The sequence below is a fragment of the Chiloscyllium punctatum genome, chromosome 30 (assembly GCF_047496795.1).
Source record: "Chiloscyllium punctatum isolate Juve2018m chromosome 30, sChiPun1.3, whole genome shotgun sequence".
NCBI classification, from domain to species: Eukaryota; Metazoa; Chordata; class Chondrichthyes; order Orectolobiformes; family Hemiscylliidae; genus Chiloscyllium; species Chiloscyllium punctatum.
Window position 1 is genome coordinate 43,689,854 of NC_092768.1, and position 22,123 is coordinate 43,711,976.

Consider the following 22,123-nt stretch of genomic DNA (forward strand, 5'->3'; position numbering starts at 1 on the left):
TACAGGGAGGATGGTAGAGGACTGAGTACGCATCATCGTGGGGTGTCAGTGGTAAGGATTATCATGGAGGAGGTGCTGTTATCTATCTTCACTGATTGTGGTCTGTAGGTCAGGAAGCTGAGGGTGGAGGCAAGACCTAGGTCTTGGTGTTTTGAGATCGGACTGGAGCAGGTTATGGTGTTTAAGGAGGAGCTGTAGTCATAGGTTTCCTTAGTGTCCAGATGTTCCCGGGATGAGTGTCAGGATACGGACACTGACCTGTTTTGCTGGTAGGCAAATTGGAGGGGATCAAGGGGGAGACTAGAGTTGGTGTGAGTCATGACCAGCCTCTCGAGCACTTCATGATGATGGAGGTCAGAGCCACTGGGCAGTCCACATTAAGGCACATTGTGTGGGTTTTCCTTGGCACCAGGATGATGGTGGTCTTCTTCAAGCAGTAACATGGATTGGGAAATGGTTCACATAACACCCCTGTTCAAAAGCAAAAGAAAGAAATAATTGGCCCTTTAGCCTGCCCTTGGTCATTGGTGAGATTTGAGAGTCTATAATGAAGGATGAGAATGTGGAGTATTGGAAGTGAAGGTAAGGTCAGGCTGAGCCAACATGTCTGACAGATCCGTTAGAATTCTTCGAGGAGGTAATGAGCAAGTTTGACAAGGAGAGGCAGTGAATATATTCAGATTTCTAGAAGACCTTTGACAAGGTGCCACACAGATGGCTGCTCAAGACAACAAGAGCCCACACTGTTCGGGGCAAGGTACCGGCACGGTTACAGGATTGGCTGACTGGCAGAAGGCAGAGAGTAGGGATAAAGGGATCTTTTTAAGGATGGTAGAATTCTGTAGGATTCAGTGTTGGGACCACAACTGTTCACGTTGTACAATAAAAGGATCTGGATAAAGGTAAACAATCAGTGGAGATATAGCTCAAAGAGAGAGAAAACCAGTTGTACAGACAAAGGAGTGGATAACAGAGCCTGGGAGAATGAGTCACTGCGAATGGGTATTATTAATGGCTGACAGGGGTTGTGTGTGTGTGTGTCTGTGCGTGTGTGTGTGTGTATGTGTGTGTGTGTGTGTGTGTGTGTGTGTGTGTGTGTGTGTCTGTATGTGTGTGTGTGTGTGTGTGTGTATGTGTGTGTGTCTGTGTGTGTTTGAGTGTAACATGGGGAAAGATACTCAAGCCTGAAATTGTTAAACTCTGTATTGAGTCCACATGGCTGCAGGGTTCCCAAGCAGAAAGTGAAGTGCTGTCCTTCAAGCTTGTGCTGAGCTTCACTGGTGCACTGCAGCAAGCCTGAGACAGAGATGTTGGCCAGGGAACAGGGTGATGTGTTGAATGATAGGAACTGAAATCTCCAGGTCGTTTTTGCAACTAGAGCATGGGGTTGTGTGGAGCGGTCACCCAGTGTACGCTTTGTTTCCCCAATGGAAAGGGGACCACAGTCTCAACAGTGAATACAGTCGCCGGGATTGAGTGGAATGCTTCACCTGGAAGGTGTGTTTGGATTCTGGGATACGGAGGACAGTGGAAGTAAATGGGTAGGTGACACACCTTCTGCCATTGCAGGGAAAGGTGCTGTGGGGCTGTGGGGGGAAGGGGATGCAGAGGTCAGTGGCGGGCTTGGGGAAGGGGTTGGGAGTGAAGAAGGAATGGGCCAGGGTTTCCCAGAGGGAATGGTCCTTGTAGAAGGTCGGGAAGGGTCAGGCAGTGGAATGTGGGTTTGGTGCTGGCATCCTGCTGGAGGTGGAAATGGCAGCTAATGATCCTCTGGATGTAGATGGTGGTGGGACAGTGGGTGAAGACAAAGGAGACCCTATCACTGTTGTGGGAAGAGAGGGGGGTGAAGGCCAAAGTGTGGGAGATGGGTCAGACCCGGCCAACTGCCCTGTCAACCACGGTGTTGGGAACTCCTCGGCTGAGGAAGAAGATGGACATTTCTGAGGCCATCTTGTTGAAGTTGGCATCATTCAAACAGATGCAGTGGAGACAAAGTCGCTCAGAGAATAGAACAGTCTTTCCAGGAAGCAGGATGTGAGGATGTCCAGTCAAGGGACCTGTGGGACTCGGTAGGTTTGCAGTGGGTATTGTCACCAGGCTCTCCCAGAAATGGAAACGGGTGTTAAGGAAGGGAAGGGTGGAGTCAGAGATGGACCAAGTGAAGGTGAGAGCAGGGTGGAAACTGAAAGGGAAATTGATAAACTTGATAAACCAATTCCAGACAAGAGAGAGAAGCAGCATTGGTGATATCATTGACCTACCGGAGAAACAGTTGTGATGGAGGCCAGAACAAGAGTGGGACAAGGAATGTTCCAAGAGGCAGGCATGTGGATATGTCTGGTACGCATACCTTTGACCTGAAGAAAGAGTTGAAAGAAATTTTAAGGATGGGCTTGGCCAGGAGGAGGGTGGTGATGGATGGAGATGGTTCAGACCATTTTACCAGGAAGATGGAGAGAGCGCTGAGACCATCCTGATTGGGGGTGGACGTGTAAAAGGGGATGATACACCCAAAGTGAAGAGGAGGTGGCCAGAGCCCATGAACTGGAAATTCTGAAACTGACATAAAGCAGAGGAATGGCAGCTGTAAGGGAGAAGGGACTGGATAAGGGCAGATCACAAAACAAAGTTGAGGAAGGATAAGATGGTTCCTGTGCAGCTGGAGCAGTGAGTCTGCCCAGGCAGCCCAGTGTGGGGATTTTGGGAAGGAGGTAGAAGTAAGATGTGTGGAGTTAGGAGACTATGAGCTTGGATACACTGAGGGTGAGATTCTTGGATGAGATGAGGTTGGTGACCATTGTGGACACAATGCACTGTGGTGCCAATGGTAGGGTCATGGGTCAGGGGGAAATAGGAGGAGGGACCAGAGAGCTGGTGCTCATCCTGTGCAATGTAGAGATCAGTACATCAGGCAACAACCACAGGTCTGAGCCAGCATGAGGCGCTGCTGTTGGACAGAGGTTGGGAATGTGTATATGACAATGTATGACACTGAGTGTGGATCTCAGGAAATGATGAGAACAGCTGTCAGGAGACCGTTGAACAGCACAGAGATACCTGTGATACTGGATGGATTCAACACAAAGGATGGAAGTGGAGTTGGAATCCACGTGGGGGGAGTCTGAGCCGGAGGCAGTCTCTGAGAAATATGATGTGATTGTGGACAGGGGTTTTCACAAATACCTTGTCAAACACCAGGAGTGACAGCAAAATTAACGGTGGTGAACAAGAAATAAGAAAGATTGGAATGAAAATCCTGTCAGAGACAGGAGCAGCACTTCTTCAAATTGGCCATACCCAGAAGAGACGTGGCAGAGAGTTAAACAGTTAACAAAAAAAAACTGAATTAACTGTGTGCGGATGCTGGAAATCCAACAAAAACAGAAATTGCTGGGAAAACTCAGCAGGTCTGACAGCATCTTTTGAGATAAATGTTGTGGGGGATGGGGATGGGTAAACAATACGTGGAAATAGTCTAAAGAGAGAGTTATACAGTTAGACAAACAAAGGTGTGGATAATGGTTAGTCTGGGAACATTAATAGCTGCTACTGGGACTATTTGCATCTGACAAAGGGTTATGTCCAATAGCAGCTGATGTGATAACAAGGCCTGGTTTGTGGGGGTGGGGAAAAGTGACATTTAGCTTGGATCCATTTATGTATCTGAGACATTTTCACTCTCTCAGAACCCGGTCCCACCCTCCCAGACACTAAAACCTGTCAAAATAATTCCCCTCCCCACCCTGAAGTGATTGCCTCATGTCTGTCCATTCCTGATCTTGTGGGTTTCCTGGGCTCCACTGCAGGACATTTCCGGAGCCTCATTGCGGGATAACAGGATCTACACCAAGTGTCACTACGTACTGAGGTTCTACCTGTCCCCGGTGTTGCGAAGGATGGGCCTGGCCTCGCTGCCGCGGAACGCTCCGAGTAGTTGGACCGTTCCGTATCACCTGTCCTTCGTGGAGAAATTTATGAGGAAAAACACCTTTGACCACAAGTCCATCAGGAAGTGGTCAGCACGTAGCGTCCTTGAGACCCTTCGGGAAAAGGAGAGGGCGGATCCTGTCGAGCGGTTCCCTGAGCAGACTGTCAAAGCCATTTGGCAGAATGCCTCATCGCCAGAACTTTCCAACAAGCACCAAGACGTGGCTTGGCTGGTGGTGAGAAGGGCTCTGCCTGTGAGATCCTTTATGCACGCCCGGACTCTCTGCCGCACCGCACGCTGCCCTCGAAGTGGCTGCGGGGGGGACGAGACTGTCACACACCTCCTTCTGGAATGTGCCTATGCAGAGGAAGTCTGGAGAGGAATGCAGTGGTGCTTGTCGAGGTTCGTCCCGAGCAGCGCCGTGACGCGGGACTCCGTGCTCTACGGCCTGTTCCCCGGGACTCACACCGAGACGAACATTAACTGCGCCTGGAGGATCATCAACTCGGTGAAGGACGCTCTCTGGGCGGTCCGAAACCTGTTGATCTTCCAGCTGAAGGAGTTGACCCCGACCGAGTGTTGCAGACTGGCACATTCCAAGGTCCAAGACTACGTGTTGAGGGACGCGCTGAAGCTTGGGGCAGCTGCCGCCAAGGCGCGGTGGGGAAAGACCACTGTGTAAGATCGGCCTGCCGAAAGAAGAACAGGGGGCCCATACAGACGTTTTTTTGGGCTCTGCTGATGCCTCAGCCAAATATATGTATATATACAAGATTGAAAAAATGCACAGGATTGTAAAGGACAAGAATAAAGTCGAATCTGTGTTTGTAAATATGGACATATGTATGGCATGATCCAATGTACAGACCATCAAATCATTTATGAATAAAGTATATTTTTGAAATAAAAAAAAAAGATAACAGGATCTCCTGTTCCAGTGTGAACATGAACATCATTGTCCATCCTTCTATATCACAGCTTAATACCATCACCTCAGTATTTTGTCACCAAACCAGTTTGGAATACCTGCTTAGTTGGCTACCTTTTTCATACTTCTGCTATGCTTCTCACATTCACTTTGTTACCTTGTTCTGAAAGATTCAAAGCAGTTCTCAATTGTATGTTGTATTTGCATCAGTCATAAATACACTTCCTTATTTGTCAGTATTTTGACATCTTTTGCCAACAGGAAGCTGTATTTCATTTTGCCCTACTTTTACTACTGAGAAAACACACTTGACTGTGCCTGAAATGCCCCCTCTTCATTCAACTGTGATTTTCCTACCAATCTTTGACTCCAGTTTGTCTTTATAGATACATTGCTACCCCCATTAAACTGTCATTCCCACAATTGTTCTTATGAACATCAGAATAGGAGTACACCAACTCGGTCTGCTCAGTTGTTCAGTATGATCATGTCTGATTGAATAATACAATACATTTTACTCACCTCATCCCCAAAACCATGTATGTCATTAGAAACCAAATTTATCAATCTGTGATCTGAACAAACTCAGGCTGAGCATCCTCCAAGTATGATTCACAACCCCTCATAAAAAAAAACTCCTCACATTGGACCTTAATCACATCTACCTTATTTGTCCCCACTTGTGACATTCAGTTCTGGTTTCCCCATCAGGGCAAACACACTACAATACATCTCTTAGCTCTCTTTTATCAAGTTTGGTTTTCCAAACCTCGAGCAAATTTGACAAACACATTGTGATTTACAAATTCAAATTGATTTTATCATAAATATGTAGTAGAGAAAATGTTAGATTTCAAAGTCTAATCAGCTTCTGTTTCTCGGTTTTATTCTCACTCTCTTCTAAAATAACCATGTGATATTTGCAATCTTCCAGTCAAAAGGAATAGAAAATTAAGGTATTCATGAATGCTTCAAATATTTCAACATCCAACTCCTTCAATACTTTGAAATGAAGAATATCAAGCATTGAGGTTTATCCATTTTCAGCCTCATTAATTTCTGCTGTACAATCTTATTACTAATGTTACTTCCCTCGAACTCCATTCTCCTTGGTGACTTAAATTTCTACTTCTTGGAGACTGATGGTATCTTCCTCAGTGAAGACAAACATAAGGTATTCCTTTAGCTTCTCTTCTATTTCTTTATTCTCCATTTTAAAGTCTCTTGACTCTACTTTTAGTGGACCCACGTTTGTGTTGGGCAAGCATTCCCTTTTATATATGACAAAGGCTTTTAGCATCGGTTTGTGTGTCTTATTCTGCCTGAGTACAGTGAATTGTATTCTCCTGTTGCTTAACAGTATTTGCATCTTATTTTTTGTATTCTCCAAACCTTCCAATACTCAGAATTACTGTTATTTCTGGCAATTTTGTAGGCATTTGTTTTTTCTCTGAGTCCTGAACTTCTTTTGACAGGCTGGTTGATGCAATTTTTTTCTTTACTGCCCATTAACAGAATGCATACTGGCTGCAAGTTGTGTGATAGTCCTTTAATGACTGTCCATTGCTATGTAGAGTCATGCCGTTTATTGTATTTTTCAACTGCACGAAAACTAATTTGGACCTCAGGTCTTCATAATTCGCCTTATGTGAAAATTAACACCCTTGCTAGAATGGTACCATGATTCTATAACATTCTGTCGTTTTAACATCACTCATTTCTGAAGTCTTTTTTTAAAATAATAACAAGATTATTAATTAACCATTTCTTCTTCCAAAATACTAGATCCAGAATAACACATCCTCTCATTGGCCTTCCAACATTGTGTTTGAGAAAACCACCCGATAAAGACTCCACAATCTCGTTCTTCACAGCTTCGGCGTTCAACTGTGTTGTGTTTTCTCATTATATATGCGGATAGAAGTCACCCATGGCAACTTCGATGTCCATGTGACAGAACACTCTCATGTCCTGATGAAAATTATGCCACACACCCCCACCGTTATTTGGTGGCCTCGAAATGGATCGAACTAACGTCTGCTGCCCTCTGCTATCTTTTAGCCACGTCTGAAAAGATTCCACACACCACTCCTGATCCAAGCTGTTCCCTTGGTAATCCATTCATGGCATTCCGGAATATTGTTCGAACACAACCTCCCTTTACAACTTGTCATCTATTCTGAATCTTCGAATTTCCTTGACGATTCAGTTCCCAGTTCTGCTAAGCATGTGACCTTTGTTTGTGTAATAGCAATTAGCTCATAGTGAGCTCTATTCGAACGTTTTGCTTGATTGAAGCTGAAAAATATGTTGCTGGAAAAGCGCAGCAGGTCAGGCAGCATCCAAGGAGCAGGAGAATCGACGTTTCGGGCGTAAGCCCTTCTTCAGGCTTATGGCCGAAACGTCGATTCTCCTGCTCCTTGGATGCTGCCTGACCTGTTGCGCTTTTCCAGCAACACATTTTTCAGCTCTGATCTCCAGCATCTGCAGTCCTCACTTTCTCCGTTTTGCTTGATTGCCTTGTTGTGAATGTTCCATCCATTCAGGGGGAGTGCCATTAACTTTACCTTTTTGACACCATTTCACTTTCAGACCATGCACGATGTTCAGCTCTCTGTCCTGCCTTTTCGTCTTCCTTGCCTTTGTTCTGCTTCCTGTTATCAAAATTACTTCCTTCCAATTAGGTTTGCATTCCCTAATGAGCTGGTTTAAACCACACTAACAACTCTAGGAAATCTCGCTGTGGGGATATCAGCTCCGACATTGTTAAAGGTGTAATCCGCCCAGCAGGTGCTCGCGGAACATTTGCACTTCATTGTTCTTTACACTACCGGTATTCAAGTATAATTTGGTTCCACATTTTATTCATTAAAAACCACCATCTCCCTTCCCACACTCCCTATCCAACGAAGAGAAGTTACACAGCAATGGCTAGTTTACCTACCCAGAACTCCTCGCGGTTGAGAACCTCCCCTATACAGGCCACAACAGGTAAGTACGCAGACGCAGTAACTCCCTCACTCTGGAGCATGCGCATTGTGACAGAGGGCTGGGTGATGCTGTTTTTCCCACGTGCTGGTGGTGAGGATGTGGGAACGAGAAGGGAACCTTGGAGCCGGAGGGTGGATGGGGAATGGTTCAAAACATTTATTAAAGGCTGCAAACCTCGATTAAAGTCCTGCCTCCGACCGAAGGAAGGGCAGGAAAAAGGAGCAAACCCTGAATGGTCAATGTCAGGGTAGCACAGGGTAGCTCAGTGGTTAGCGCTGCTGCATTACAGCTCCAGGGACGGAGGTTCGATTCCACACTCGGGGCCATTGTCTGTGTAGAGTTTCTCTGTGGGTTTCCAACCACAGACCAAAAATGTGCAGATTAGCTGAATTAGCCATACTTTAAATTGCCCACGGTGTTCAGGCAAGGTGGGTTGGCCGTGGGGAATGCCAGGTTACAGGGTAGGGAATGGCTCTGGATGGGATGCTCTTTGAAGGATCTGTGTGGACTAAATGGAATCCTATGAGTTTGAAAAGCCAGCAAAAGCTGACAGCCTCTGGGAATATTCAAGTTTCCAAAGAATCAAGTTGCTCCAGTTAAGATTTTATTTCTTACCTTTTTTTGTTGTATTTGAATAAAATGTCTGCATGCTTCATTTATGGTTGGCTGTTGGTGTGTAGTCCTTTCCCGATTACACTGAAAAATACCTGGGTAAGTATATTTTGCTAATTGTTCCCAAGGACTTGAACAATTGGGGCATTGAGTTGATTGCTTTTGCCATCTTTAAATATTGTTAATAGATTTTGATGGCTTGCTAACAGTGACCTGTTTGAATTGTTTACTTTGGGGACTGAGTGTCCACCTTTTGAAACCGGAGTATGTACCTCATCTTCTGTATTATTGAGGTGTATCTGCCCCATGTGGTGATTTGTTTGGAAGGAAATATTGAGTTGCCCTTTACACTTTGTAAAGCAGTCTTGAATCTCTCTACTTTTGAGTTGTCTGGGCTTGAATCTTTGCAAGGACCTGTTTGGGCAAAATTGTCTGTCTTGGCTTAGGTGTTGCCACCATACCTTGCTTTTTGGCCAGTGTTTCAGCCCTGTTATTTCAGTTGTTATGATTGTATTTCTGGCTTTCTTTTTTAATGACTAGTTTTCTTGAACAATAGCAGGCTACGCCATCTAAGATGGACAGATTTTTATTGAGCAAAAGTATCAATATTTTAGTATATAGATTTAGGCCATAGGCCAGCCATGTTTAACTGAACGATGGAACAGCCTCGAGGGGCTGAATGGCCTCTCCCTGTCCTCAGTTTATATGAGCTGCAGATTTGGAAATATTGCATTTGATCCTTGCCTCCAAATCACTGATGTATACTGTGAACAGCTGGAAGCTAAGTACAGATCTTTGTGTTATCCCATGAAGCACAACCTGCCAACATGAGAATGACCTGTATCTCTGGTTCTGTCTGTTTGCCAATCATTAATCTGTGCCAGTCCAATCCAATTCTGTACATTTAATCTTTCTAACTAGGTTGCTCAGTGGACTTCATCAAACATATTCTAAAAATTAAGTTTATCACATCATTGGCTCTCTTCTTAAAATTCTGTTTTAAGGAAGCTCCAACAATTTTGTCCAACACAATTTCTCTTTTGCAAATCCACACTGACTGCCCAAACCAATCTTCAACACCTAGGTGTGTATTTATCCCATCCTCCACAATAGATTTATATGATGTGGAGGTGCCGGTGTTGGACTGGGGCGAACAAAGTCCGAAATTAGACAACACCAGTTGATAGTCCAACAGGGTTAATTGAAATCACAAGCTTTTAAAGTGTAGCCCCTTTGTCAGGTGAAGTGAGTGAGAAAAACACAGAACACAGTTTATCGGCAGAGAGATCAAGGCAGAGAAATCAGATCATATAAAAGGTGTGAGTCAGGTGTTACACAATAAGCCTCTGCAGGTGACGAAGAGTATTATACAGTGTGAGTAAAGTGTCAACAGCTGAATAACAACTGAAAGGATAACCTCAAATCAGTTTAAGTGAGGCAGAGAGATAATTACAAAAAAATGAAAATAAAGTGGTGTTGGACACAACCCAAATGACTGGAGTAACAGGGAACACAAACGGAAGCTACTGGAAAAGCACAGCAGGCCCGGCAGTATCTGGGAAGAAAAACCAGAGGAAGGATCACCGGACCCAAAACGTTAACTCTGAATCTTTTTCACAGATGCCACTAGACCCACTAAGCAAACCCCCTCCTGGTTTACAATATCCGTAGTTCTTTTGGTTTTTGTTTGACTGGAATAATATGATCGGCATAAGAATCGCAGGTCTAACAAAAGTAATAAATCTAAAACTATATGATGTAATTAAGATAGATCATAATTTATCATGGTGATTGTGTCAAAATAGGACAGAAAGAAAGGTTTTACAGATACAGAACTGTGGTGGGGTCACATGTAAATGACATGAACCCAAGATCATGGTTGAGGTCATCTTCATGGGTATTGAACTTGACTATCAGTTTTTGCTCATTGATTCGGTAGATTTGTAGCATTTTTTCCTGTTACTATGTCGGCCTGACATGTTTGTAATTCCTTATTTTCTCTCTGGCTCCCTTCTTAAATAATAGTGACATTCACTTAATTCCAATCAGTGAGAACAGATCGTAAAAATGCATCAATTATCTCTACAGCCATCTCCTTCAATATATTGGGATGAAGACTCAGGTCCGAGGGATTTATCCATTTCCAGCTGCATTAATATCTCCAGTATAACCATATCATCTCTCAAATTTCTGGAGATCTCTGGTATCTTCCTTATCACTGTATACTAGCGATAAGATTCACGACAGAAATTTGCCAAAGATCCTGAGACAGCACCTTCTGAACCCATTACCGCTTCCTTCCAAAAGGACAAGAGCAACAGATACATTCCAAGCAACAGATACTTAGCATCACCACCACCTACAGTTTCCCCTCTAAGCCATTCACCATTCTGTGTTGGAACTATATCACCGTTACTTTATTGTTGCTGAATCAAAATCCTGTAATTCCCTCTTCAATGGCATAATGGCTGTAACTAGAGCAGATGGACTGCTGATGTTCAAGAAGGCAGCTCACAGCTATCTTTTCAAGGGTAGCTAAGGACAGGCAGTAAATTCTAGTCCAGCCAGTCTCACTCTCATCCATCAGTGAATTGAAATAAAATATTGTCCTTCACTGCATTATGCATAATTAGTTTACCCAGTGCATATGCAGATTGAAGTCACCCAGCTGTATTGCCCATGTTAGAACATAATGTCATCTCCTGATTAATACCACACTCCACACCATTACTACTGTTGGTGGCAAATAAACAAATCCAGATGATATTGCTGCCCCTTCCTGTTTCTTAGCTCCACCCAGACAGCTTACACACACTTACTCTGCTGATCTGAAACCCTCCCTCATTACTGTATGATCCCATCTATTATTATCAGCACAACACCACTTCCTTTTCCTTCTATCCATCTTTAAATACTGCATTCCCAGTCCTGGTTACCATGCAGCCATTGTTTCAGCAGCAACATTAGATCACACCCACGATCTTTATTTGTGCCTTTAGATTGATTATATTGCTGTGAAAGCAGTGTGCTTTTCGGTCAAGTGCCTTTAACTCTGGATTTTTGGCATCATTGTATTTTCAAACCTTAATCAGTGCTCTACTTTGTTCTCCTACCTGCTATTCTCCCAAGAATCTTCTTGATATCCTTTTACCAACTTCACTGCTTTCTAATTTGGGTTACCCTTCAAGTTTCCTTTCCCTGACAAGGTGGTTTAAACCCACCCCTTATCAGCAGGAACAAATCTCTGAGAGAATATTGGGTCAGGTCCCATGAAGCATTCACCCATCCAGCTTGACCAGGTTCCACGTACCACAGAACCAGACTGAATTCCTCAGAAATCTGAAACAAAGACTGAAATATCAACCCTGGATGATATTTTTGCATCATTGTTAGCCATGGGTGAGGTGCTGGAAGATTGGAGGGTAGGTATTCACTAGTGTCGACATAACCTCCAAAGCTGAAAACTTAGACTTTTGTTCACCGTCAATATTCCGTTCCATTTCTGTTGAAAGGTAATCAACACCATTAGTAAATGTTGTTTTTCTTGCTCCACAGATCCTGTTGACTTCAGCTGAACATATCCAATATTTTCTATATTTGTTTCAGTTTCTAATGTTGGGGTGGAATGACCAAATGATTCACTTGACACCCAGGAGTTCACTGCCAGCACCAAAGAGTTTATTCCATTGGGGAAGAAAAACAGCTGAAAATCCAAAGAAGTCTTCACTAACAAAGAACAATATACATCCGGTGCTTAATGTTTACAAACTAATCGTTAATTAATTACATATATTTTCAATTCAGGTAATTGTCTGTCTAAACAGCTACAGATGGACATGCTTGTGGTCAGCCCCGAGTCCTCCATGGTCTCATGTTTCCCAGACTCTCCTCACTCCCTTCTTGGGGTTTTTCACAATGGACAATGTATTCAAGTCCATTCCCGCCCAGGTGTTTGTCAGCTGCACCATGTTAACTGTAAATTAATTGGATATTCACCTATCACTTAAGGACTTTTTAAGTTCCTCATTAACCTCATTACATAAAATGCAAAAAAAAAATTTACTAGTTGTTATAATATCAGTTCCAATGAAGTTATATGGTTTCCACTTAATGTTAGAATTCTTTAACTACTGAGTTGTGACAGTGAATTTCTCACCACATTTATGAGACACCCTGATCTTTACCCTTGGGTGTCTTACAATATGTTCATTTAACCTGCATTCTAGTTTCTGTACCTGTTCTCCCTGTAATGATATAAAGGCTGCTTTTACTTACTGACACTGGTTTCCCCTCCTGATTTTATTTAGATCTTTCCCCTTAATGTTTTCAGTGGGTTTTTTTTGTATATAGATGAATATATAACTACCTCAGAATCCATACCGATGATTATTTGAAGGATCTTAACGAAAACCTACGATTAGTATTGTAACAGATTGATTAAATAATTCAAGACAGACTCACTAATTAAATGTGGTGTCAAAATTTCTTATCTATGTCTTATGGTGAAACAACTGCAGCTGCATATTCTATCTCAGTTCTGGTACCTTGGGTCCACAGAGCTACTAGGTTGTGCAGGCTACATTCAGCAAATATTTTTCCAAGGTCTCTAAGACAACTGTCAGCCATGTTCTGCTGTTTCACTCAGGTGCAGTCATTGGCCGTTTTGTGCTGCTCGGTCATGGTTACCCGAACAATCCCCCTTTTGATAAGAGCCACCATCCAAAGACTCTTAAACCCAATTTTGTGAACAATTTATCACTTGGTATTACTTGCCTCATTTGTGCTCACCACTCGTATGATTTGAAGAATCCAGGTCACTTAAATCAAATCAAATTGCCTGGATGTAGATGTCTTCCATGGTTTTTATTGTTCCTTTACTAAGGTGGAAGCATTTTCTTCAGTCAGACATGCCAAGTGAATGATCTTGACACTGGATACCATCGAAGTTTTATGCCCAGACAATATTCCAGCAACAGCAGTGAAGACTAAGGCTCCAGAATGAGCCATGCACCTAGCCAAGCTGATCTAGTGCAGCTACAACATTAGCATCTACCAAGAATGTGGAAAATCATCCAGTTGGGTCCTGTACACAAAAACCCTAGCCATCCTCTTTCCACCCTGTTAGTCTACTCTCAATCATCAGCAAAACTATAAAACGTGTCATTGACAATGCCATCAAGTGGCACTTACTCCACAATAACCTTATCACTCAGTTTGGGTTGCACTTGGCCCATTCACCTCCTACTGTTATTACAGCCTTGGTACAAAATGGACAACAGAAAATTCAAGAGGGAAAGTAAGGATGACTGCCAATGATTTCAGTGTTTTATTTGACCGAGTGTAACCTTAATGAGTCCTGTAAAACTAGTCAATAGGAATCGGGGAAAACTCCCCACTGGTTGGAGACATGTCCCGCACAATCAATAATGATTGTAATTGTTAAGAATCACTCACCATATCCAGAAGCCATCACTGTATGAGTTCTTCAGGGTGATGTACTTTGCCCAACCATCTCCAGCTGTTTTGTCAATGATCTTCCGCCCCATCAAAAGGCGGGGATACAATTCATGACCCTTCAGATACTGAGCAGTCAAAATACAGCAAGGCCTGGACACGATCCCAACATCTACTATTAAGTAGCAAGTGTCATCCAGCTGACACACATGTTAGACAATGACCATGCAGCTAGTCACCCCAGCTCCACGCCTGCTGACTGTTGTCCCACCTCACTCTGGGCTGGTAGCTAGTGGGCCCAGAACAGAGTCAACTAGTGCGCCCACAGTGGGGATGCCAGCAGCCCAGAGTGAAGCGGGGACAGTAGCCAGTGGGCCCAGGGCAGGGGTAACCAGCATCTCTAGAGTGGGGAGGCCAGTAGTCCAGAGCAACAATGGTACTGGTTGGTAACCAGTGGAAAGCCCTTGTGGAAAGACTAATGTCTATCTTATTAGCTTTGTTTTGTATTTTCCTGATTTATATTATGTATATCTCTGATGTAGTATAACTTTTTTGTTTTCTCTTTTTTTGTACTAAGATTTGTACCTAAGCTGGCACAGTGTGTTGGTGACATTGTACACTTTACACTGTACTCCTGGTCTTTTGTAACTTGAATACACAAGACAATAAACCTAATTCTAGTTCGATTGAAAATACACAATGTAAAATCCTTGAGGAACAATAAGATTGACTTTTCAAAATCTCAATCTAAAACCTGAAGCTGTACTTTCCCTATTCAAATGCTGACTAACCTATCATGTATTTGTACTATTTTCAATTTGTATCTGTTTTATTTTAGCTTCAGAGAAGAAAATTATTTCATAATTCCATATCAATTTTCTTATTCTTGAGTAATCTGTCCATACTGCGCACAGCGATGATCAGTACATGGATAGGGCAAGGAGGAAGGTCATGAATGTATCGAAAGAAAATCAGGAACTACCTTCAGAAACAAATAGTAACGATCACACATTCCTAAAATATCAGTTTCGGGAGGTTAAACACTACATTAACATTACTACTCAGTTATTCCTATCATTATATGTTATGATTTTACTCTTTCAAAAATGTTTTCTTCAAATAATCAAATAGTAGATGACAAGTGTGCTCAATTATTGGACAATATGTAGTTCCTGGCAATGTTGTCCTTTTGTAGGATTTTATAATCGTAAGATAAATAAATTGTTTAACATTCTATTTTGAAATAATTATTGCACTGGTTTAGAATGTTAATTTCATGGTGAGCAAAGGCTTGAATTCTGTTTGAAAGTGTTTGAACATAATTGGATTTCCCTTAAAGTCTGAAGAAGTGGTCCTGCCTTCCATTAGTTAACTCAACTTTATCAAGCAATCGGGCTTGAAACTGTACAAAATTTAATCAGCAATTAATTACTTTACAAAAAAAAATTAATCCAGCTTCATGTAACCTTTAAGAACAACTAAATTCTTGGTTAAATCTCCACAAAGAGTAACTGGAGGATGGGTGTCTCACTTTACCAAGTAATGTTTCACAATACTATTTGAGTATTATGTGTTTAATATGTTTTCAAACTCATGTTTCGTGCCAAACATCACTTCATTAGTGAACATCTTATTTCCCCACTCCACCCTTGGTGACTGGTCCATGATTGCTCCCAGTTAAACAATGCCTTGATTTTGAAAATTTTCATACATGTTTTAAAACCCCTCCATGGTCTCACTTCTCCCTGTCTCCGTAACATCCTCAAGCCCACAACCCTTCAGGGTCTCTGTACTCCTCCAACTCTGGCTTCTTCAAGTTGCCTCTGTCTTAATTCCTCCACCAACAATGTGTGTCTCTCCAACTCATTGGACCCTGAAGTAGGGAATGCCCTTCCTGAACATCTCTACCTCATTCAATCTTGTTTTAAGATGCTCTAAAACCACCTCTTTGACCAAGCGTGCAGTCACCTGATCATTTTATAAAAAAGCTTCATTCACTGGATGAGGGCATCAACAGCTAGGCCAGCATTTATTGGCCATTCCTAATTGGAATAATTAAGAAGCATTCATCAACAATGGTTTCATCAACATCACCCAGTAGCTGCTTAAGTGCTTTGGTCTTAAATTGTGTTTGCTAATTATGCTTCTGAAGTGTCTACTTCATCAAAGATACAATATAAATGCAAGATATTGTTGTTGCTTAGATATATTTTAGAGGGTGTGATGTGCTTACCATTACTGAGACAAACAACAACTGGATTGTAAATCAGACGTGGTGCCCCTAAGCTAATGTTTCGATGTTAGGTATACAACATCGAAACCAAGGGGATCATGTTGCGAGATGTCGGAGCTACTGGAGACCATCGCTGGATCATGATTGGATGTTGGAGGGTTGTTTGGTTGTGTTGACCTGCTCTTGGTGGATCTTGATTTTTTTTTATTATTTCAAAAATATACTTTATTCGTAAAATGATTTGATGGTCTGTACATTTGGTCATGCCATACATATGTCAACATTTATATACACAGATCAGAATTAATCATTGCCATATACAGGTCTGTGCATTTCTCAATCTTATGCACATATATTTGGCTGAGGCATCAGCAGAGCCCAAAAAAAACATCTGTATGGGCCCCCTGTTCTTCTTTAGGCAGGCAGATGTTACACGGTGGTCTTTCCCCACCACACCTTGGCGGCAGCTGCCCCAAGCTTCAGCACATCCCTCAACACATAGTCTTGGACCTTGGAATGTGCCAGTCTGCAACACTCGGTCGGGGTCAAGCCATGTCTTGGTGCTTGTTGGAAAGTTCTGGCGATGAGGCATTCTGCCAAATGGCTTTGACAGTCTGCTCAGGGAACCGCTCGACAGGATCCGCCCTCTCCTTTTCCCGAAGGGTCTCAAGGACACTACGTGCTGACCACTTCCTGATGGACTTGTGGTCAAAGGTGTTTTTCCTCATAAATTTCTCCACGAACGACAGGTGATACGGAACGGTCCAACTACTCGGAGCGTTCCGCGGCAGCGAGGCCAGGCCCATCCTTCGCAACACCGGGGACAGGTAGAACCCCAGTACGTAGTGACACTTGGTGTTTGCGTACCGGGGATCCACGCACAGCTTGATGCAGCCACACACAAAGGTGGCCATCAGGGTGAGGGTGGCATTGGGTGTATTTTCTTCCCCGTTGCCCAGATCTTTGTACAGCGAGTCCCTTCTTGGTGGATCTTGATTTTTTTTTTTATTTCAAAAATATACTTTATTCATAAATGATTTGATGGTCTGTACATTGGATCATGCCATACATATGTCCATATTTACAAACACAGATTCGACTTTATTCTTGTCCTTTACAATCCTGTGCATTTTTTCAATCTTGTATATATACATATATTTGGCTGAGGCATCAGCAGAGCCCAAAAAAACGTCTGTATGGGCCCCCTGTTCTTCTTTCGGCAGGCCGATCTTACACGGTGGTCTTTCCCCACCGCGCCTTGGTGGCAGCTGCCCCAAGCTTCAGCGCGTCCCTCAACACGTAGTCTTGGACCTTGGAATGTGCCAGTCTGCAACACTCGGTCGGGGTCAACTCCTTCAGCTGGAAGATCAACAGGTTTCGGACCGCCCAGAGAGCGTCCTTCACCGAGTTGATGATCCTCCAGGCGCAGTTAATGTTCGTCTCGGTGTGAGTCCCGGGGAACAGGCCGTAGAGCACGGAGTCCCGCGTCACGGCGCTGCTCGGGACGAACCTCGACAAGCACCACTGCATTCCTCTCCAGACTTCCTCTGCATAGGCACATTCCAGAAGGAGGTGTGTGACAGTCTCGTCCCCCCCGCAGCCACTTCGAGGGCAGCGTGCGGTGCGGCTGAGAGTCCAGGCGTGCATAAAGGATCTCACAGGCAGAGCCCTTCTCACCACCAGCCAAGCCACGTCTTGGTGCTTGTTGGAAAGTTCTGGCGATGAGGCATTCTGCCAAATGGCTTTGACAGTCTGCTCAGGGAACCGCTCGACAGGATCCGCCCTCTCCTTTTCCCGAAGGGTCTCAAGGACGCTACGTGCTGACCACTTCCTGATGGACTTGTGGTCAAAGGTGTTTTTCCTCATAAATTTCTCCACGAAGGACAGGTGATACGGAACGGTCCAACTACTCGGAGCGTTCCGCGGCAGCGAGGCCAGGCCCATCCTTCGCAACACCGGGGACAGGTAGAACCTCAGTACGTAGTGACACTTGGTGTTTGCGTACCGGGGATCCACGCACAGCTTGATGCAGCAACACACAAAGGTGGCCATCAGGGTGAGGGTGGCATTGGGCGTGTTTTTTCCCCCATTGCACCGGTCTTTGTACATAGAGTCTCTTCGGACCCGGTCCATCTTTGATCTCCAAATGAATTGGAAGATGGCCCGGGTGACTGCGGCGGCACAGGTCCTGGGGATAGGCCAGACCTGTGCCACATATAGCAATACTGAGAGTACCTCACACCTGATGACCAGGTTTTTTCCCGCGATGGAGAGCGACCGTTGCCCCCATCTGCCTAGTTTCTGTCTCATCTTCCTGATCCGCTCCTCCCAGGTCTTGGCGCACGCCCCAGCCCCCCCGAACCAAATACCCAGCACCTTCAGGTGGTCAGTCCTGACGGTGAAGGGGATAGAGGATTGGTCGGCCCAGTTCCCGAAGAGCATGGCCTCGCTCTTGCCTCGGTTTACCTTGGCCCCCGAGGCCCGTTCGAACTGGTCGCAGATGCACACGAGTCTGTGCACGGACAGCGGATCGTCCACTACTGCGAGCCCGCAGCACTCCAGCAGAACTTTCTTCACAAACAACCTCCAACCCACCGGTGTGTGCTCCTCCACTTTCTTCACGGTCACCCTGACTGTGTTCTGAATGACGTTGCCAGGGCTGCAAGTGGCTGCTGAGGCCATAGCTGAGAGGTTGGCTGGTACCTGAATTGGCGTTGGGTCGAAGCCATCATGAAGATCCACCAAGAGCAGGTCAGCACAACCAAACGATCCAAGCGATGGAGGTTGGTACAATTACAACATGCAAAAGGCATCCGAATGGCTATATGAATAGGAAGGGTTCAGAGGGATAAGGGCCAAGTGCTGACAAATGGGACAAGATTAAATTAGGATACCTGGATTACTGCGGAGCAGCTGTGCGGCAGAACAAAGTGGGCTGGAGACCTGGATCAGTGCAGGGCAGCTGTGAGCCAGCACACATTGGGCTGGAGGCCTAGAGTGGTGTGGTGAGGCTGAGAGGCAGAACAGAGCGGGCTGGAGGCCTGGATTAGTGTGGAGCAGCTGTGAGCCAGCACACAGTGTTCTGGAGGCCTAGTGTGGTGTGGTGAGGCTGAGAGGCAGAACAGAGTAGGCTGGAGGCCTGGATTAGTGTGGAGCAGCTGTGAGCCAGCACACAGTGTTCTGGAGGCCTAGTGTGGTGTGGAGAGGCTGAGAGGCAGAACAGAATTGGCTGGTGGCCTGGATTAGTGTGCAGCAGCTGTAAGGAAGAATAGAGTGAGCCAGAGGCCTGGATCAGTGCACAGCAGCTTTGAGGCAAAACAGAGTGAGCCAGAGGCCTGGATCAGTGTGGAGCAGCTGAGAGCTGAAGAAGAGCCGATGGAGAGATGCAACAGCCTTGAATGGCTGAGAGCTGGATTGGAGCTGATTCGAGGCCCGGATGAGCACAGGATGACTGAGAGCTGGATTGGAGTGGATTAGAGGCCCGGATGAGCACAGGATGGCTGAGAGCTGGATGGGACAGGATTAGAGGCCTGGATCAGTACAGAATGGCTGAGAGCTGTATAAAGGCGGATTAGAGGGCTGTGTCAGTACAGAATGGCTGAGAGCTGGATGAGTCTGCATTAGAGGCCTGAATCAGTACAGAATTGCAGAAAGTTGGATTGGAGTGGATTAGAGGCCAGTATCTGTTCAGAATGGCTGAGAGCTGGATGGGGGCGGATTAGAGGATTGTATCCATACAGGATGGCTGAGAGCTGGACTGGAGAGGATTAGAGGCCTGTATCAGGACAGAATGGCTGAGAGCTGGATGGGGGGGAGCGAATTAGAGGCCTGTGTCAGGACAGAATGGCTGAGAGCTGGATGGGACAGGATTCGAGGCCTGGGTCAGTACATAATGGCTGAGAGGTGAATTGGAGCAGACTGGAGACTTGGAGCAGAGCGAAAGCGGTAATTGGACTGGAGGTGGTTGTGGAGCTGGGGGAAGCTTGCTGTGAAGGTGATAGGTACATGCAAGTGGGTGGGGGTTGGGGAGCATTGATGGGGATAGGTCAGTGTGGAGTGTGGAGTGGATAGGTGGGAAGGAAAATGGACAGGTGGGACAAGTCAAGTGGAGGGGCGCGTCTGAGATGAGGTGGGGGTGGAAGATGAGGAAACGGCTGAAGTCAACATTGATGCTGTGTGGTTGGAGGGTCCAAAGGCAGAAGATGAGGCATTGCTCCCCCCAGGCGTGAGGTGGGCTGGATTTTGCACTTTGTCGCTCAGGGTGTTGATGCCCTTGCTTGGTAGGTTGACGAAGCAGCAAATGGTGGTATGACATGGAGCAGATGGTGACTGAGAGCAGTTAAGAGAGAAGGTGTTTTGGTGGGTGCTTAATGGTTTTAAACTTGGGACGGCTCTTGCTTGGAGAGGGAAGAAAGGTATACCAAAGACTGCCCGAGCAAACCTGGGCGTTAATGGAGCCGTGAGAAGGCAAGTTGCAGTATAACAGCACTGCCTACAGAAAAAGCACAATTCAGATTCTGCCATTAGTTTGTAAATCAGGGGAGAGGGCGAACGCAGTCCCCCACTATCACAAATTTTGCAGTCGAGTATCCCGCATTTGGGGACATCGCAGGCGTCAGCACACCCAAAATGCAATGGGATAGCCTTATCCTGGGAATGGCACTTTTTTTTAATTTTAAAAATATACTTAATATAAAATAATTTGATGGGCTGTACAGTTGGTCATGCCATACATATGTAAACATTTACATACACAGATCAAAATTTATCATTGTTATCTCAATCATATGCCCATATATTTAGCTGAGGTGTCAGCAGAGCCCAATTGACTGCATGGGCCCCCTGTTCTTCTTTAGGCAGATGTTACACAGTGGTCTTTCCCCGGGGGAAAAAATACACCCAATGCCACCTTTGTGTGTGGCTGCATCAAGCTGTGTGTGGATCCCTGGTACGCAAACACCAAGTGTCACTACGTACTGAGGTTCTACCTGCCCCCGGTGTTGCGAAGGATGGGCCTGGCCTCGCTGCCGCGGAACGCTCCGAGTAGTTGAACCGTTCCGTATCACCTGTCCTTCGTGGAGAAGTTTATGAAGAAAAACACCTTTGACCACAAGTCCATCAGGAAGTGGTCAGCACGTAGCGTCCTTGAGACCCTTCGGGAAAAGGAGAGGGCGGATCCTGTCGAGCGGTTCCCTGAGCAGACTGTCAAAGCCATTTGGCAGAATGCCTCATCGCCAGAACTTTCCAACAAGCACCAAGACGTGGCTTGGCTGGTGGTGAGAAGGGCTCTGCCTGTGAGATCCTTTATGCACGCCCGGACTCTCAGCCGCACCGCACGCTGCCCTCGAAGTGGCTGCGGGGGGGACGAGACTGTCACACACCTCCTTCTGGAATGTGCCTATGCAGAAGAAGTCTGGAGAGGAATGCAGTGGTGCTTGTCGAGGTTCATCCCGAGCAGCGCTGTGACGCGGGACTCCGTGCTCTACGGCCTATTCCCTGGGACTCACACCGAGACGAACATTAACTGCGCCTGGAGGATCATCAACTCGGTGAAGGACGCTCTCTGGGCGGTCCGAAACCTGTTGATCTTCCAGCTGAAGGAGTTGACCCCGACTGAGTGTTGCAGACTGGCACATTCCAAGGTCCAGGACTATGTGTTGAGGGACGTGCTGAAGCTTGGGGCAGCTGCCGCCAAGGCGCGGTGGGGAAAGACCACCGTGTAAGATCGGCCTGCCTAAAGAAGAACAGGGGGCCCGTGCAGTCATTTGGGCTCTGCTGATGCCTCAGCTAAAAATGTAATCGTACAGACCTGTAAATAGGAATGATTACTCTGTTTTGGTATGCCAAGAAATGGAATGTTTACATATGTATTGCATGTCCAACTGTACAGACCATCAAAGTATTTTATAAATAAAGTATATTTTTGAAATTAAAAAAGTTAGGTTATGATACTCGTGTTCAGCAGACAGTGCTTTCA

At 45.2% G+C, this 22,123-nt stretch overlaps 1 pseudogene; it reads right to left on the minus strand.

Moving 5' to 3' along the window:
- Positions 1-20,682: 20,682 nt before the first annotated feature.
- LOC140455862 (U1 spliceosomal RNA) lies at positions 20,683-20,823 on the minus strand (annotated as a pseudogene).
- Positions 20,824-22,123: the final 1,300 nt, after the last annotated feature.